The sequence below is a fragment of the Mustela nigripes genome, chromosome 2, assembly GCF_022355385.1.
Source record: "Mustela nigripes isolate SB6536 chromosome 2, MUSNIG.SB6536, whole genome shotgun sequence".
Classification (NCBI taxonomy): Eukaryota; Metazoa; Chordata; class Mammalia; order Carnivora; family Mustelidae; genus Mustela; species Mustela nigripes.
The window spans coordinates 35,696,932-35,705,322 of NC_081558.1; the positions used below are offsets into that span (position 1 = coordinate 35,696,932).

The window sequence follows — 8,391 nt, forward strand, 5'->3', positions numbered from 1 at the left end:
AATGAAATGGAAAATTTTCTATAGAAATACAATTACTTAAAACCGACACAAAATATTCATATTAAGTATGAATGGCCCTATAGCAATGATAGACATTCACTCTGTTTAAAAAAAAAAAAAAATTCTTCCCAAAAGGAAACTTGATGTTTGGATTATTTTGCCAATTCAATCAAACATTTAAGGAACAAGTAACAATAATCTTAAATAAATAATCTTAAAACATAAAAAAGTTGCAAAAATCCCAGCTCATTTTAATAGGTATACGTAGGCAACCAAAACCCAAAAACGGAATTATAGAAAGAAAAATTGTAGGGCAGTCTCATGCATAAGTATTGTTGCAGAAATTAAAAACAAATGTTAGCAGACTGATTCCAACCATATATCATGCTTTGTAGAGTTTATTCAGAAATTTAAAGTTGCTTTACAATGTTTGATTTTTAAGTGTAAAATACTGCATTAACAGAATAAAAGAGGGAAGTCATTCTAGTTAAAGCGAAGAATTAACAAAACGAAGTTATTCTGTAGTTTAAAAAACTCAGGACACCTGGGTGGCTCAGTGGGTTCAAGCTTCAGGCTTCGATTCAGGTCTTGATCCCAGGGTCCTGGGATCCAGCCCCATATTGGGCTTTCTGCTCGGCAGGGAGCCTGCTTCCCTTCCTCTCTCTCTGCCTGCTTCTCTGCCTACTTGTGATCACTGTCAAATAAATAAATAAAATCTTAGGGAAAAAAAAAAGCTCCTAGGAAACAACAAAAAGAAAATGTCTGTAATCTATACATTATCTTTACCAAAAACACTGGTAGATACTATACTTAATGATTAAATGCTGAGAATTTCCTCTTTGAGTTTGTTTTACATAATTAAGTTATGGAATAATTTGTACCTCGGCAACAACTGACTGATACAAATAGGCAATAGACAAACAGGTACTGTTCAAAAGAGTATATATATGGGGACCTTGGTGGCTCAGGTGGTTAAGCATCTGTCTTCAGATTAGGTCATAATCCCAGGGTTTTGGGATCAAGTCTCACATTGGGCTGCCTGCTCTACAGGGAGTCTGTTTTCATTCTGTCCCTCCCCCAACTCATTCTCTTAATTTCTCTTGCTCTTGTGCTCTCTCTCTCAAATAAATAAATAATTTTAAAAAATACTATATATAAATGATAAGTGTATGAGAAGTTCAATCTTGTTAATCATTAGAGAAATACACAACTATAATGAAACTTTTACCAGAATGGCTAAAGTTAAAATTTAACAATGCCAAGGGCTGATAAAGACATGGAAGAACTTTTTTTTTTTTTAAAGATTTTATTTATTTATTTGACAGAGATTACAAGGGGCAGAGAGGCAGGCGGGGGAGGGGGGAAGCAGGCTCCCTGCCAAGCTGAGAGCCCAATGTGGGTCTCCATCCCAGGACCCTGGGATCATGACCTGAGCTGAAGGCAGAGGCTTTAACCCACTGAGCCACCCAGGTGCCCCAGGACATGGAAGAACTTTAACTTTCATATGATTCTCATAGTAATGTAAAATCACACAAATATTTTGATAAATAGATTGTCATCGGCTAATACAACTGAAAATACAAATACCTTGTGGATCAGCGATTTCAGTTTTAGATATATATTTAAAAGAAACATGTGCATCTGTACGCTAAGAGACATACACAAAACTTTTCACATCAGCATTATTTATGATAGTTTTAAAGTGAAAACAACCAATATCCATCAGTTTATAAATAAATAGTGATATATTCAGATATATATTATACAATTATGAAGAAGAAAAACTACAATTAAAAACAGCAACATGATGAATCATATATGTTGAATATTATACAAAAATATAAAAGAATGTATATTATTAATATAGTAATATTATAGCATAAAGCTCAGAAATAGGCAAAGCTAAACTATAGTATAATTCATAATTTACCTGAGATAAAAGTATAAAGAAAACCAAGAAGTTCGTAACTATAAAAGTCAGGATTGTGGTTACATTTATCAGAGAGAAAGGAGATTGTAAGTGCCAGAGGGCAACCAGGAGGCTCCTGGAATTCTGGCAAAATTTTATTTCTTGGCCTAAGTGAAGGTTACATGAAGGTTTGTTATATGTTTGTTTGGGGCACTTAGGCACTTGCTGCAAGCATGTTTATTTCACAATGAAAATGTTAAAGAGACAGAGAGGCATTATGGGAGTTCAAGAATAACAGCTGTGGGGAAAAAAATGGCCATGTAAATTTGTTGCTGATAAGGCAGCCAGCCTGCTAACTGTTCCCCCTGCTATGACCGCTACTACGTTGTCTCTGAAGTGAAAGGCTGGTTGACCAGATGGCTGTAAATTCTCCTTTATTAGCATTCCACGATGTTAAGTGTTAAAATAGAATGTTGTGTAGCAATGTTGACACATAGTCCAAATAATGAGGCCCAGAATTGGTGAGAACTGACATCTGATGGACCAGGTTGAAGTTTCAAAGGAGCTAATGCATGCCTTTGAGTGCTTTGCTCCTTGCTTCCTGGGTGGCTTCAGCCATGCAGAAGGTGTGTCACTGTCCCTCAGTTTTACAGGCTTGACAGCAGAAAACACAGTAGGATGCAAATCAGGAGGTGCCTCTATCTTATCAGTTTATTCCTAAGGGCTATTTCCAAATCTCATTTTTTATGACAAGAAGATTATTTATGTAATTCAAAGTGTGTTGAGTCTGGGGATGATTCAGAATTGCTTGTAATGCTTGTGTAACATGTGTCCTATTGTTACCATAAATATTTTTGGTAAAAACAAACTTTGGGGATATATTACCCTCTGGTATTGATCTATAAAACTACCCTCTAATAAAAATATGTCAGTTTGATGGGGCGTATGGGTGGCTCAGTGGGTTAAAGCCTCTGCCTTCAGCTCAGGTCATGGTCTCAGATCCTGGGATCAAACCCCCATGGGGCTCTCTGCTCAGCGGGAGCCTGCTTCCCCTTCTCTCTCTGCCTACTTCTCTGCCTACTTGTGATCTCTGTCTCTTTCAAATAAATAAATAAAATCTTTTAAAAAAAATGTCAGTTTGAGAAATTCTTAAGGAATAACATGGAATTTATATCCTACATAGAATGCAAATACAATCAGCTTTCTTATATAGCCGTGCAACTTATAAATGTGTGTTGACCTTTGTGTGTTGAAAAACCTAGTTGATTTTTAGAACATTGATTCAGCTTTATTATTTCTCTGTTTTTCTCTCAATAACAGTAATCCAATTATTATTAATCATACTTACAAAAACATGGGTGGTTTAGCAGAGGTCTTACCTGAAGAGCTTTTTAAAAAACAATGCTCCCTAAGCTCTATCCTAGAGGTTTACCTAACTAAAAATTTTCCCAAATGAAGCTTTATAGTCTGCATTTTTGACAATTTTTTCTGACAGTCTATTGAGTTGCCAGATCTGAAAACCTTTAGTTTAGAAGATGGAACAATCTGTCTTTAAAAAATAATAATAATAACTTCCTGTCACTTTATATCATCTGAAATGTGTGTGTGTGTGTGTGTGTGTGTGTGTGTGTCTTTTCCCCTTGCTTCTCTACTGCAATGTAACATTCATGAAAACAAGTCCTCTGGGCTTACTTCAACATTATCTTCCAATATATAGAGCAGAAGTTATCAACTATGGCTATGGGTAAAATTCAACCCACCTGCATATTTTTTTACAAATAAAATCACATTAGAACACAGCACTGCCATTGATTTACATATTATCCATAGCAGCCTTCATGCTAAAGTGGCAGGGTTGAAGAGTTGGAGACAGAGCTTGTCTGGCCTAGGAAAACTGGAGTATTTACTATCTGCTCCTTTTCAGAAACAGTAGCTAATCCCTGATCTGGAATAGTAGCTACAAAATAGTGTGTTCTCCATAATTGTTGATTATTAAATGAATGAAATAATCACTTACTAGTGTCTCTAAGCATCTCTCTTTTGCCCAAATAAGTTTCTTTTTTTGAATGTTACTTGTAATTAATTATTTCATTGTACTGTGGTTTCTCTTTGGAAACTAACTTCCCTTGTTTCTCTTGGAGCCACTCTGGGGTTTTGGTTATGCTAAAGTACAGTGAGATTTGGGACTATGTGAATCAACTTTAACACAACCTTTCAGGAGCACATTGATTGCATATATGAGATTTGTTCCAGCTCTCTCTCATTCTCAGAAAAGTGACAATAATATTATGTGTTAAATGAAAAGCCAAGTTAATAAGAATGGAATGTTGTATATTAGAGTAGATAATATGATTTGTTATAACCCCCAGTGGGATTTAATGATAGTCTATCAGCATTCAGGTATGGAAGTACATTACCTTTTAATAGATGGTTAACAGAAAGTTTAGTGGGCTGGTTTCTAAGTTTGTAATCCCATTAGCTATTTATAAACTTGGGCAGTGGACCCATTCTCCAAGTTCATATCCCTCAGTTTCTTCTTCAGTAACTCAAAAAAGCTAGGTTACTTGATGTTTATAGTTCCTTATAATTCTATTGCTTTAAAAATACAAAACTTGAGACCAGAAAATATGTATCACCTACAACAATTCAGTATTCCCCTTTCCCCCAGTCCCTGGCAACCATCATCTACTTTCTGTTTCTATGAGGTAGGCTGTTCTCTGTACTTCATATCAGTATTACACAGTGTCTTTTTGCCAATGCTTTATTTCACTTAGCATAATGTCTTCAACATTCATTTATGTTGTAGCATGTGTCAGAATTTCCTTCCTTTTTAAGCTGAATAATATTCCATTGTGGGTTTGTACCACATTTTGTTTATGCATTCATCTGCCAATGGATCCTTGGGTTGCTTCCACCTTTTGCCTTTATGAAAAATGTGGATATGAACATGTTTGTACAAAGATCTCTTTTGAGACCTTTCTTTCAATTCTTTTAGGTATATTATACTCAGAAAGTGGAATTGCTGGATAATATGGTATTCCATTTTTAATTTTACAAAGAACAGCCATGTCATTTTCCATAATGATTATACTTTGCCTTCCCAGCAACAGTACACAAGGGTTCTAATTTCTCTTGCCAATGCTTGCTATATTCTGTCTTTAAAAGGGGCGCTGGGGTGGCTTAGTGGGTTAAAGCCTCTGCCTTTGGCTGGGGTCATGATCCCAGGGTCCTGGGATCAAGCCAGGACCCAGGCTCTCTGCTCAGCAGGAAGCCTGCTTCCCTTCCTCTCTCTGCCTGCCTCTCTGCCTACTTGTGATCCGTCAAATAAATAAATAAAGTCTTAAAAAAAAAAATGTAACCATTCTAATGGATGTGAAATCATATCTCAGTGTGGATTTGAATTGCATTTTCCTAATGAATAGTGATGTTGAGCATGTTTTCATGTGCTCCTTGGCCGTTGGTGTCCCTTCTCATGAATGGGTGATATCGACTCAAATCTTTTGCCCATTTATTAATTGAGTTGTTTTTCTGTTGTTGAGTAGTAGGAGTTCTTGATATATTTTGGATATTAACTCCTTATCTGATATATAAGTCATAAATATTTTTTCTTGTTCTGTTGGTTGCCTTCACTCTATTGACTATGTCTTTTGATACACAATTTATCATTTTTATGCAGTCTAATTTATCTATTTTTACTTTTGTTTCCTGTGCTTTTGGTGTCATATCCAAGAAATCTTTGCCAATTACAATATCAAGAAGACTTTCCCTTAGGCTTTCTTCTAAGGGTTTTGTGTTTTGAGCGTGTATGTTTAGGTCTGATAAACTTTGACTTAATTTTTATATATGGTATATGGTTAGGACCAGACTTCATTCTTTTGCATGTGGATATCTGGTTTCCCCAGCATTATTTGTTGAAGAGACTTTCCTTTGTCCATCATAAAATCTTGGCGACCTTGTAAAAAATCATTTGACTACATATGCAAGAGTATTTCTAGGCTCTGTATTTTATTCCATTGGTTTATGTGTCTGATTTTATGCCAGTACCAAACTGTTTTGATTACTGTAGCTTTGTAATAAGTTTTGAAATCAGAAAGTGTGAAACATCAGATTTGTCCTTCTTTTCAACATTGTTTTGGTTATTCAGGATCACCCATATAGTTTAATATGCATAGTTTCTTGCAATCCTATAAAGAACAGTTAAGAATGCTACAGTTAGAGGTTAAAAGAAAGGGAAGAAGGAGACCCATATGTAAATGTCTAGTAGGAGTTTTCTTTCCATTTTTCTTTTAAGAGAATTGTGATGTCCTTAACCCCAGGGGCTGACTGGAGAATATTCAAATGGCCCCTACTTTTTTTTTCTTGCAAATTTTGCCAGTCACTTTTCACAATGCCTCCACAACCTTGACATTTTGTGTCTAGCTCTGTTTATCCTAGGAAGAATTACAGAGATGACATTGGCCTCATCTTACCTGAGTTAAGTTTACAACTTTTGAGTAATGGGCCATTTGAAGATACCACTGTCCATCTTCATGTTTCTCTGTGGCAGGTGTTTATTGTGGGCTTGTGCTTTTATAAAAACTCATGGAAGAAATTTGCTTTTCCATGACTCTTTGGGGTAATTATTCTAAAAGTCATCATAAAAGATATCCTCAGGGAACTCAGCTCCCCTAAGAGAATAAGAAGGATTATATGAAGTACTAAGAGTTAATATACTTTTTTCAAGTACCTATCAACTCTAGGAATATGAGGGTCTGGCTCCATTTTTTATTGTCAAATGCTTGAAAAGTCATTTTTTCCCCTTTTTTAGATAGAAAGAGAGCATGTGAGCAGTAGGGAGGGGGGCTGCTGCATGTTCACTAGAGAGTCCAACATGAGAATTAATCCCAGGACCCTCAGATCATGAATCCAGCCAAAATCAAGAGTTGGACACTCAACCAACTGAGCCACCCAGACATCACTGAAAAGCTAATTAAATTGAAGAGCTGTATATGTAGCTTGGATTGAGAGTTCATTCAGATCCTTCATAGAGTAAATAGTGTCTCTTCCTTCCACTAGTTTCCTTTTTTTTTTTTTTGTCTTAGCTATTTCTCATTACTGAGTCAGCAGTATTGGGATGACAAGCCAGGATGTAAATCTCTCCAGGTCTTAATAAAGAAAAGTATATTTTAGTACCTTTGTTAATAATGTTTCAATATGGGCGGAAAAAAATGCTTTTTATAATGCATCTCATCCTAATTATTCATGGGACACAATTTGATTTAGAATTTTCAAATATTGTATATGAATATAGGTACAGAATGTGAATAATGACATTATATCTATATTCATCCCTCACTCAGGACATTCTGGCTAAGTAATTATTAAATGATAGAGAGGAAATAAGAATATTTTCCTCTGTTTTTAAAAACCCTCAGAACTCATTATTCTGTGTCAGTGGATCTTTCACATATTCAAGCTTATTTTTGGTGTTCCAAGAAATCTAAAGTTCTAACAAGGTTTTTGAAGAACACTATTGAACTGAATGTACAGGCTGTAATTGAATAGGAACAGTATGTGTCTGGAGTGTGAATGAACCAGCTGGGATTCTAAGTTCTCCGTGGTGTTCTTAATTCAATAATCATTTGTTTTCCAATTCTCCCAAAATGAAGCAGTGCTCATGGTTGAATATAAAAATCCTAATATAAATGGACATAATTTATTGCTGTGTTCAATATCATACCTTTGCCATCTAGATCAATTAAAATACAAACACTGTGATTTTTTTTCTTCTCCTTCAAAGATTTTATTTATTTATTTGAGGGAGAGAGGCAGAAGTAGCGAGATAGAGAGAGAGAGGAAGAGAACAAGCAGGGAGGAGAGTGAGAAGCAAGCTCCCTGCTGAGCTGTAAACCCTGACCCAGGGCTCAATCCCAGAACCCCAGGATCATGACTTGAACTGAAGGCAGGTTATTGTTATTGTTTGTAATAACAAACAACTATAACTTAAAAGCAGAGAGTATCCTTCCTTCCTTTCAGAAACTTCAGTATGATTCTTGATATGAATTTTGTGGGCAGTTATCATTTGGAAGCATAGTATATTAATTGCAGGATGCTTACAACAGTAGTTTAGTCCTTTGTATCTGTTAATAATACCAGCTTATATTTCTATAGTGCTTGATATGTGCCAAGTACTTTGCTAAGCTCTTAGGCATACAGTCCCTTTATATTCATGTCTATCTCATGAAGTAGGTATTCTTTGTATCTCCATTTTATAAAGAAGAATGCTGATGTCTACTAATAAGTCATGTCTCTGGGTTTCAAAGTTCACCTTGTCCAACTCCAAAGTCAAATTTTTCTGATGCTTTTACGGTCTCTTTATATTATTTATACTTATTTCACATATATTTCCTATATAAAATATAATTATATATTATATATTATTATATATATATTATAGTATATAGTATATATTATATAGTATATAGTATATATATTATATATAA

At 35.1% G+C, this 8,391-nt stretch overlaps 1 protein-coding gene across 1 annotated transcript in view; it reads left to right on the forward strand.

Moving 5' to 3' along the window:
* The window catches only part of TAFA1 (TAFA chemokine like family member 1), a 507,466-nt gene that overhangs the window by 94,685 nt on the left and 404,390 nt on the right, over positions 1–8,391 (forward strand). The window lies entirely within an intron of this gene.